The sequence below is a fragment of the Tupaia chinensis genome, unplaced genomic scaffold, assembly GCF_000334495.1.
Source record: "Tupaia chinensis unplaced genomic scaffold, TupChi_1.0 Scaffold145245_1, whole genome shotgun sequence".
In the NCBI taxonomy this organism is placed as follows: Eukaryota; Metazoa; Chordata; class Mammalia; order Scandentia; family Tupaiidae; genus Tupaia; species Tupaia belangeri.
In genome coordinates, this window is record NW_006205105.1 from 556 (window position 1) to 8,997 (window position 8,442).

At 40.2% G+C, this 8,442-nt stretch overlaps 1 pseudogene; it reads right to left on the reverse strand.

Moving 5' to 3' along the window:
- Positions 1-417: 417 nt before the first annotated feature.
- On the reverse strand, positions 418-2,059 carry LOC102503242 (zinc finger protein 605 pseudogene; annotated as a pseudogene).
- Positions 2,060-8,442: the final 6,383 nt, after the last annotated feature.

Consider the following 8,442-nt stretch of genomic DNA (forward strand, 5'->3'; position numbering starts at 1 on the left):
ATATTTTGTATTTTCTTCCTATAAGCATTTTTTTACTTCACAGTGAGTAGTCCTTTCTGAAAGAACTCTTACACTTACATGTTAAAACAATGTATTTTTACCCTATTTAAGTCTCCTTAATATTGATATTTAATAAGCTGTGTCTTTTAACTAAAAGCTCCTATACTACCAAAATAGTATTTTCACCATGATGAGTCATCTAACGTGTAATGAGCTATCTCAGAACAAAGCCTTTCTACATTGTCCAATTTTAAGAACTTCTCTCCTTTCTGATTGTCAGGTGACTCCTGATTCCCCAGTTACGGCTGTTCAGTAGTCACTGCTTCAGCAGATCTCCTCTCCTTTGTGTGCCCTCAGAAGTGTTACGAGGTCTGGAATCAGCCATGGACTTTCCACATTCACCGAACCTACATGGTTTCTATATTATATGATTTCTTTGATGCCTCAAAAGCTGTGACTTCCTATTGAAGGTGGTCCCACGCTCACTGCATCCTTAATATTTATCTTCTCTATGGATTCTTTGATGCCTCATTAGGTGTGATTTTCTAGTGAAAGACTTCCCACATTTACTACATTTATACGGTCGCTCTCCTGTATGAATTCTCTGATGTACAATGAGCTGTGCCTTCTCAAAAAAGCTTTGGCACAGTCACTGCATCTATAGGTTTTCTCTCCTGTATGATTTCTCTGGTGTTTAACGAGTTGCTCTTTCTGAACAAATGCTTTTCTGCATTCACTACTTTCATAGGATTTCTCCCCTGTGGGAATTCTCTGATGCCTAAGGAGCTGTGACTTCCAGGCAAAAGCTTTTCTGCATTCAGTACATTCAAAGGGTTTCTCTCCAGTGTGTGTTCTCTCATGATGAGTAAGACTTGACTTTCCACTGCAAGTTTTCCTGCATTCACTGCAGTCATAAGGTTTCTCCCCACTGTGTGTTCTCTGGTGTGTTAGGAGCTGTGACTTTCCAAAGAATGTTTTTCCACATTCAATACATCTGCAGGGTTTCTCTCCTAGATGAATTTTTTGATGTCTTATTAGCTCTGACTTTTTGAAGGCTTCTTCACAATCACTACACTGGTAGTTCTTCTCTCCTGTATGAGTGATCTGATACTTAAGAAGCTGTGGTTTTCTAATGAAGCCTTCGCCACATTCACTGCATTCATAGGGTTTCTCTCCTGTATGAATCTGCTGATATCTAATGAGGAGTGAGTTCCAATAGGGCATCTCTCCAGTATGAGTTCTCTGATGTAAAGTGAGCAGTGACTTTCTGCTAAAAGCTTTTTGACACTCACTACACCCATATGGTTTTTCTCCTGAATGAGACCTCTGATGAATAGTGAGCAGTGATTTTTGTGAGAAAGATTTCCCACATCCACTGCATTGATAGAGTTTCTCTCCTCTATGAGTTCTCTTATGTACAATAAGTTGTGACTTCTTATTAAAACTTTTGGCACACTCCATGCATAAAGAGACTCCTGTGCGTGTTACATGATTTGCAATTAGCCATTACTGTTGCCCTTTCTACATTTATTGCAACCACCGTATTTTATCCCACCATTGGCTCTGTCTGATTTGATGAAGAATAACAACTTCTTATTAACCTCATCAAGTTTCTTTTTCCCACAGTTAGTTTTTGGAATAAAAAAATCAAAAACATGTTTCAAAGATTTTTCACCTGTGCCACATTTATGGGGTCTCATTTCTAAATTAACAAGGTTTATGCCTGAATTAAATATTTTCCCCAGAACATATTCATGGTCTCTCTCCACAATTTTAAGCTTCTCCTGATTATCTTGCTGCCACATTTTGCAATTATCATTTAGCTAGACTTTTTCTGAAATGTTTTGTCCCAGGTGTCCTTTATCTATTTTCCATGAGTCCTCTTGTTCCTCCTTGAAAATCTCATCAGGTTTGATAATTTGGTAACCCCAAAAAATTAGATTGCTTAGTTCTCCAACATCACATCTCTGTATAGGTTCTTTTAAACAGGATTAAGTAGCTGCCACTTCTCCAATGAGAAATCCACAACCACATCCTCAAATAATACCTGGAAAAGCATAATACCTGTGAGTTGATCCTTTTCGGCTACTCTTGAGAATCAACTCTGTTTTGTAACTTCTTCTCCAGACACACTGAGGGCATCCTCTGGTCACAGATTCATAAACCAAGAATGCATCCTTAGTCCTAGGGCCTCTTCTTTCTTTGTTTTTCTCTTTTTAACATTTTTTTGTTGTTTTGCTATAGCGCACGCTTGCGGAAATTTCAGCCTGTATTGCCAGAGCATGCAGGAGAGCACATAACCCCTAGAGAACACAGGCTCACAGATACTTTAAATTCATTTGCTGTCCTTGGACCACGTCACTTTCATTCAACCAGAGACAAAATCAGAGCCGAAGATTTCCAGGGCACAAGACTGACTACACCGAGATGTTATTTCCTGCATAAGATCGAGCCTAGCATGTGTAGTCTCTCCTGCAGTGTGCAGTTACATAGGCTAGGCACGGATTCTGAGCAGCTCCTAAGCACCCAGAGCTACAGAAGGTCATGCCCAGCACACAGCTCAGGCTCCAAAGGTGAGGGAGGTGGGTTAGCTGGGAGAGCAGGCTGGTTGACACCATCCCAGCCAGCAAGTCTAACTGGGTGAGATCTAGAGCCTGAGCTCATGGTCTCGGCTTTGGCCCCATCTTCAACGTCCCCTGGGACCTCGCAGTGCAAAAGCAATGCAGCCTAATCCTAAAAATTCTTTTAAAAAATGGCCTGCAGATGGCACGGTGGTTACGTCACTGGATTCCCATATGCTGACCACAGTTAAGAGTCCCGGACCCAGTGGCTTAAAATTCATGCTGGACATGTGTGTAGGCGTGCTCAAGATTCTGGGAAGAGAACGGAGGAGGGGGGATTACAGCCTGACCATCCTCCTTGGGGGGTGATTTCTCACTTCCCCTCACTGTTTCTGTCCTTGTATCTCTCTGGTAAGTCCATACGCTCTCAGGCAAAACTCTTTAAAAAAAAAAAAAAAAAAAAGCCAGTAACTTCACCGACCTGAAAGGCATCGTCACAAGCGAGGCCCAGAGAATCAAAGGGAAAAAAAGAAAACCCTTCCCAGTCAAAACTGCAACCCTGCCCGAGTGAGAGTCAGCAGGCAAAAGAGCAACAGGAGGATTAGCCTGAGAGAGAGAAAACCTCAGGAAGCTAGGGAGTGGAAAGGGCCCAAAATATGAAAACAGAACAGGTCCATGAAGAAGGGACTAATGCTTTTGTAAAATAACCAAACATAACTTCCAGAAAGAGAGAGCGATTCCTTCTAGACAGTGAGGAATCTGGGGCGAGGAAGGGTGGTATGGTAGACTAGTTTTTCTCATAAATTTTTTAAAAAGTATCAGTAAAACTTAACACCGCGATTGATTAAAGGAGAAAAGTCATGATCATCTCAACAAACACAGAAAAAGTATTTTATAAAATGTAATAAAGATGGTTCCAAACTTGACATGGCTTGACTGAGGATTTTTTGGCTTTACTACGGTCTAAGAACAATGCACATTCAGTAGAAACCATAGCTCGAATACCCATAGCACCAGTTCTGTTTTTCATGTTCAGTATTCAATAGATTACATGCGATATTCAACACACATGAGAAGACAGGATTTGGTTGGATTATTCTGCCCCACCATTGGCTAGCCCAGGTGTTACAAGCATGTATAAGGTAAGATATGTTAGGCTAAGCTATGACATTACACAGGTAGGGCGTATTAGGTGCATATCTGACTTTCAGAATTTTCAAATTATGATCGACTTACCATGATGTAATCTCATGATAAGGATGAGCATTTGTACTCTGATTTTTAGTTTTACTCATTTTTTTAAAGGTTTCTTTAAAAATTATTTACTTAATTCCTTTTATTGTTATTATTCTTTAAAATTTGATCTGAGACAGACAGTGAGAGAGAGAAAGCAAGCTGCCAGGTCTGGGACCCGAGCCACAGTCAGCCATGTGAGAATCCAGCACCTTAATCACAATGCCACCTCTTGGCCCCAGGACTTTGATTTTTAAAACTATCAATATTTGCTTTGGCAAACTAGGAGTGAAGAATGCCTCTAAGTCAACACGGGTTGCTGCTTAGAAGCCATCAGGTACATGAAGGCCACCGTCCTCCTCCTGTTCAACATTGGAACAGAGGGTGTCCTAGCCAGGACATGAGAACAAGGACAGGAAGGAAAAATCACATCTTACGACAGAAACGAAAACACTCTGGTACCCAGAGATGAACCTATTAAAAGATATGGAACATAATATCCTGAGTGTAATAGTGTCCTGGGGTTATTTGAGACATTACCACTGGGGTAGAGTGAAGGGTGCAAGGCATATTTCTGTATTATTTCGTACATCTGCCCATAAGTCTAGAAATATTTCAAAATCAAAAGTAAGAAAAAACAGATAAGTCTTTGTGCAGAAAATGCTAAAACTTCACTGTAGAAAATAAGACCCAAGAACACAAGTGATATATTATGTACAACGGCAGTAAGATTCAGTATCACCAAGGTACCAAGTGTCCAAATTAACCCATAAATTCTATGCATTTTCAATAAAAACCCAAACACATTGTTGTGCCAAATTTGTTCAGCACAACGTAAGCTCATAATGAAGAAGAGAGTTAATTTAGAATAGGGAGGTAGATGGACTCACTCTTGTCAGGGGCGATGATACCGAGAGACGGATACCAAAAGAACATAGGTAAAAGTCAGACAGACCCTTTACAAGGGAAGCCAGTATACCAAAGGGAATTTCCAGTCAGTAGGTAAAGAATGGATTGTCCAACTAGTAAACTGGGACCACTGACCATAAAAACAGGCAAGTTAAACCTTCGGGTGAGTAGAAAGTTTGCTTTCAGAATATGTCAAACTTTTTAAAACTAAAGAAACTACAGATGTGAGAGACGGGCAGATGGCATAATGGTTCCGTCACGGGACTCCCATGTAGACAACTGCAGTTTGAGAACCAGACCCAGCAGCTTAAAAAACCTCACGCTTGTGTGTGTGCATGCATGCCCCAAATCCTGAGAGGAGAATGGAGGAGAAGGGATTACAGCATGACCATTCCCCCTAGGGGACGATTTCTTGCTTTCTTTCTCTCTGGAAATCTCATGTGCTCTACAGAAAAATCTCTCTCTCAAAAGAAAAAAAGAAGGAAAAAACGCACTTTCAAACAGTAGTTCTCTTGTATAGGAGGCAAGAGTAAATTACAGATTGGAAGAAATTTCTTACACAGGATTTCTTATGTTTCTTTTTAAAAAACAGACCTGAAGCAAAGACAGCAAAGTGTTAATGCTTTTTAATTCTGGGTACTGGACAAAGGTGTCTGATAGTTTCTATATATTTTAAATATTTCTTAATTATAAAAATGCATATGATAAAGCAAAGATAACCAACAAAAGAACTAAAGAAAAACATATCAGGTTGTCAGGAAAGTCATGACGTATCTTTCTGTTTTTCTATGCAAAAACTAGTTATGACTTTCCTGGCATCTGAATAGATCAAACACTGAAAACAAAGAGGAAAGGGAACTAAGGGAGCTCAAGTTTCACAGATCACATTGTGGGTTAACAGTGTCGCTAGGTGATGAATCAAAAAGCAGTAGTGAAGGGCTAGCTGGTGGCATGGTGATTAAGGTGCTCGACTCCCACATGGCCCACCACAGTTCAAATCCTGAATTTGGAGCCTTGAAATTCATGACAGTTGCATGTGTGTCCCCTCCCCACTAAGAAACAGGAGTATAAGCACACTTCTATAGAATCTAGTCATGACAGTAGCCTACAACAGATCTAAAACCACGAAAAGTGGAAACCTGCCACTATTCATTTTAACTGTGTTTGACCATTAAAAATATTATCATGTACATGCATTAGTCAGAAAAATGTTTGTTTTTAGAAAAATGAAAAAATAGTTCATGTCCAAACTGAGGAGTTAAAAAAAAAATTCCTACTATCCCTAACAGAGGTTTTTATATTAGAAACTAAAGAAATTATCATATGGCCGAAATTTGCGAATATTTTACTGCAGTTAAAAAAAAAATACTGACACAGAATCCCAATATTTAAAACAATATCAACTAAAGGGGCCAGCAGGTAATGTGATGGATAAGGCCACTGGACTCTCACATGGTCGACTGCTGTTTGAGTCCCAGACCTGGTGGCTGGCTTGCTCTCTCTAATACTGTATAAACCACTATATCCTTTGGCAAATATGCCCCCAGGAAATTCAATGCAAGTCCTCAAGTAGCAAAACCGACTTACCCTGAAATAATGTTGTAATTGAAAGTAGGATGGCGGCTTGAGACAGGAGGAACAAGAGGTCCTGGTTGCCATTCTTCAATCAACTCCTCCTTTTGCATTAGTGACCTTAGGAGGACATTGGCAGGATCTGAATTACAAAGAAACATCACAGTGAAGACACTGCTAGAAAGAGTGCACCTAACTGCTGTGGCCAGAAGGAAATAGAGCCCCTCCTGAGTTCTGTGCACCTATGGTGCTCCTTTCTTTTCTTAGCACAAGCTGAAATTCCTTCACATGTAATTTTGTGGGTAATGTGACAATTGGAGAAAAATTTACTTTTCTGTCCAGAATTTTTCCCTCACCAAACACAACACATCAAAACTTGGTTTGGGGTGTGGGCAGACAGGACTCTTTCCAATCTGAATCTTCTTGATGGAGACCAGAGGAAAATTTGTCTTCGATCTTCAGAACTTGTGCTTTTCCTGAGCAACTGAAGAGACCAGAGTGAAGACCTTCAAAGTCTGGCAGTTGCCAAAGCTTTCCCCTGACCACCTACCTGTCGGACTGTTTATTCTAAGCAACGTGCATGGGACCACAGAGTGGTTTTCCTCTGGGAACGACTCTGTCCCTAGCTTTCCCCACACTTTGCCTACCCTGCTATTTCATTCCCCTCAGTTTCCTTATATCCCAGAACACTTTTTAATATGTGTACTTGAGCCTCTAAAAATCCTTCTAAGATGCAGCAACTACAGTCACAATACACTGAACAGTAAATTGGTGATTTCTTACTTTGACTGTAAGATCAGATCAATCTTGTAATTTATAAGTTTTAGAGAAAAGAAGTCTGATTATCCAGGGTTATTAGGATTCCTTCCAAAATAAGATGGTAGGTGGGTGCCTAAGAGAAAGCAGAAAACAAAACAAAAAATCAAAAACTTTCAAAACCTGCACATAAAATTTAGACACACTTGCATAGACTGCCTCACATGAGTTTTAACAAATAAGGCCTCTTACAGTTTACTCTCAAAGCTCCCTTCATTTCTATTCATTTGTTTTCTGTTTTTAAAGAATTGTTCATTATATTTATTTATTCATTATTAAATTTGGCCAGAGAGATACACACAGAGAGAGGGAGAGAGAAAGCAAGCCGCCAGTCCAGGACAGGAGTTGAACCGGTTGGCCTTGTGGGAAGTCCAGCACCTTAACCACCATACTATCTGCCAGCCCCTTCCTTTTCCTATTTCTAACAGTTGCCAATATCTCATTCAAGCAAAAAAATCCTCAGGATTTTAAAACCTCCCTAGTGGGGGCCAGCAGGTGGCATGGTGCCTAAGGCACTGAACTCCCACATGACCTACCACTGTTTGAGTCCCCTACTGGGAGGCTTGCCTTTTCACTTTCCTTCTCTATCTCTCTCTGGTGAGTGCATATGCCTTATAGCAAATTTAAAACAATAATAATAAAATAATTCTTTATTAGAAAAAGAAAAACTTTTGGGAACACGTATACACGTGCCCAGCATGAGTTTTAAGCCACCAGATCCAGGACTCAAACCACGGTCGTCCACATGGGAGTCCAGTGATGTAACCATCACACCATCAGCTGGTCCCTCTAGTCGCCACAACTCTTAATGTTTTATACATTTTACTATATTTTCTATCCCGATAAATCTCTTTAAATTTTTGGAATGTGGCAGAAGAAATACAAAGGGTATATATACTTAAAGGAATAGCAGAACTCTTCTCTACCACAGCTCCCCAGAAACGTGTAGTGTTTTCCATGTCAGCAGGTGTTAAGAGATCTTAGTGAAAATCATCTCAGGTCTTCGACTGTGTTTTCAGGATAAAGACCAAGCTGCCTTTTCATGTGGAAGATACCAGATACCAACTCAACACCAAGTCAGTCAGTGAAGGGGTGCCCTACTTGAATGTGCTGTCACTGGAAAAATCATTTGAAAGAGGCATTCAGAAAGCTAAATACAAATTATTTTCAAATATTAGATGAAAAGAAAGTAACTATGCACCAGTTTAAAAAACCCAAACAGAATTTGGAGACTGGAAAATTGGTGACACATTCTGCAGCTTATGTTTTCAAGTCGAGGGACCAGCAGATGGTGTAGTGGATCAGACGTCACTGGACTCTCACGTATTTGACTGTGGTTCAAGTCCCAGAC